Source organism: Triturus cristatus, chromosome 2_1 (assembly GCF_964204655.1).
Source record: "Triturus cristatus chromosome 2_1, aTriCri1.1, whole genome shotgun sequence".
Classification (NCBI taxonomy): Eukaryota; Metazoa; Chordata; class Amphibia; order Caudata; family Salamandridae; genus Triturus; species Triturus cristatus.
This window is the reverse complement of record NC_140581.1, coordinates 284,157,228-284,159,870: the sequence shown is the minus strand read 5'-3', so window position 1 is coordinate 284,159,870 and position 2,643 is coordinate 284,157,228. Positions and strand designations below refer to the sequence as shown.

The following is a 2,643-nucleotide window of genomic DNA, read 5'->3' as shown; positions in this document are numbered from 1 at the left end:
TAGGAATGATTAAATGGAACTCATCCTTTTTTCCCCACTCCAATATGGCGCCCATACTGATGAGTAATAGTCAGTTTTTTAACCTGCTTGCTTGCTCACTCGCGACATTGCAGGGAACACTTCCGGGACATAATTGGTTTTTAAATCAGAACTCGGGCGGGTCTATTTGATGCAGGAAGGCTACGGACGGGAGGACTCTTAGGACGTTACAATTTGCAGACTGAAGGTAAATGCGGTGGACAGCGTAGTGTGTGACGGGAGGTTTTTGTTGGTGGTTAACAGTTCTTACACTCGTAATCGGAAATAAATTGCTGTAAATGCCATAACTGGATAGCGTAGCACTAACAATGGCCGAATGCTTAGGACCCAATTTTTCCTGTTTTTCAAATAACTTGTAACAACAACCAGTGATATTTTGGGTCTGACTCATTAGTGATATTTATTTTTATACCCTTGAACTTTAGGACCTTATCATGGTGCCTTAGAAACTTGAATTCACGGGATATTTGACGAATAGCAGAGCGTATATAGCTTGCTGGCGATCTCGTAAGTGTTTTTGAGCTAGACGTAACTATTTTTCCTATTTTAGTTTTATTTTTAATATGAGGAATCTAATACTCCAACTAAAGAAATCCTTCCTACTATGTACTGAATCTGCACATTTTTTATTCTTTCCATAGACTTTTACTTATTCGGAGAGAACGACAGGGTTATCCATCACTTCTGGATGTAAGACCCTGTGTCCTTAGACTGTAACGTGCTTTGTGTAAGTCACGCTCATTTTATGCTTTTTATAAATAACAAGGCCTTGTGACTTTTACTCTTTTTTGACTGTTTGGGATGAGGCCTTAATTGACAGAGAAATTTATGAAAAAACTTTTTATAAAAAACATTTTGTAACTTCATTTACTTCTTGTCTTATATGTAGTTTTTGCCAAATTGGACCAAACTACTTTCTGCTTACTGGACTCCAACACTCTCCAGGACTTTGGAGGTTGTAAACGATCCTAATATAGGATATCCCTTTCTTCCACACAAAAGAAGCCAAATAAGGTGAATGTCTAGCTGTCCGGTTATATTACAGACAATATAATGTATTGGTCCAGGTTCTAGAATTGCCAACATTTGCTCAAATGGATTATCTAATGTTGCTAGGACTGGTTCGCTTTTTCTCCTTCTCCAGCTTCGATATATTTTCAACCTTACGAGATAGCGAATATCCGGAATCCTCGAGATATTTCTAGGGATTTCGGAGAAACCTAGGGGATCGGGCCCACTATAGCCATCGCCAACTCTTTTACAACCATCAGAACTGAAGGTGATTTAAAAAGAATTTGGACTACATAATGTCTCTATATATACTCTTCAATTCTTATCTTATGACTCGATATACTTGGGGTCAATAGGGGGACCATTTCAGATTCACCTTATTTTTCGTCAAAATACTTTTGTATTCTTTTCTCATATTAATGGAGTTGTTTCTTCTCACTATATCTTGGGAGTGGACATTGACCTATAGATCTTTTTTTCACTGGTTTCTAGCTTTCTTTACATATTCACGAACACCTTTTTAGTTGGCTAGACTTTTGAATTCTTTTGTGTGACTGTTTCTATTGTGCACGGAATCTTTTCACGCTTCCCACATTACTCCAATTTCTGTATGTCTTTTCGCTTATTCTTGGCTCGTGATTTTAGGGTGATATGAAAACATAGAAATCGTTTCCAAGCGGTCTTCTGTCACTGACATATATCTTTTTAGTAGTATTCAAATAAAAATTCTTAGAAATGGACATTTAAAGTATCTTGTGCACTTATGTCGGAACACTTCAATGTTTGTTCTACTATTACCTTACAGCCTTGAGGAAGTCACGGTGGTGACGAAACGCGCGTTGGCTGTTTCAGATAAGAACGCTCTACGTGTCAACCCTTGCATTTACAAGAACTGCAAGAATTGAGATGTATATACCAACGAAAAAATCTTCTTTGTTTGATGTCTTATCTGACATATGATGTTACACGCTAGATGAAGTGCTTTGTGTCTGACAATCATTAAAACTGAGCTCACAGCACATATTTGTATGTCTCATGAAATTCTGTATGCCAATTGGTTTCTTCTCTATATTACTTAGTGCTTGCAGTTTATATGATTAATTTCAAACAAATGTGATTGTTCTCAATTTGATGAAGAGTGCCGGGGTCTTTCTGTATGTCTATCTATCTATCTATCTATATCTCACTATAGCATTGCAAGTCCTGTGGTGCAAGTCCTGCAGCAACTTAGATCACTTTCTCTAAAACGGCTGAACAGATACATACCAACTCACAAAAACCGCTCTTTCTGTTATCTAGCTTTCTGCCAAAATTTTATGTAATTATTTTTGGGACACCCCCCCTTTCTCAGCCACCTTTTGATGGATAACCCTGAAACCTTACAGGAAGGAGCTGAAATGGGTGAACTATTTTTAGGAAAGTTATGTGAAGATTGTTCAAATGGCACCAAAGTTATTACCAAAACAGAAAAATGCTCTTCCGATGGAAAGTATGGCTCACATACTACTACCACTGTGTACTATACAAGATGAGGTGGAATTTATTTGAACAGATGTGCATTTAGCATGTTTCAGTTTACAAGAACCGTATTCA

General features: G+C 37.4%; 1 long non-coding RNA gene across 1 annotated transcript; it reads left to right on the top strand.

The window, feature by feature from the left end:
* The first annotated feature begins 891 nt into the window (after positions 1-891).
* LOC146864103 (uncharacterized) lies at positions 892-2,016 on the top strand. Its single transcript, XR_014976609.1, has 3 exons — positions 892-1,053; positions 1,184-1,318; positions 1,856-2,016. It is a non-coding gene; the product is annotated as an uncharacterized LOC146864103 (long non-coding RNA).
* The last annotated feature ends 627 nt before the right edge of the window (positions 2,017-2,643 follow it).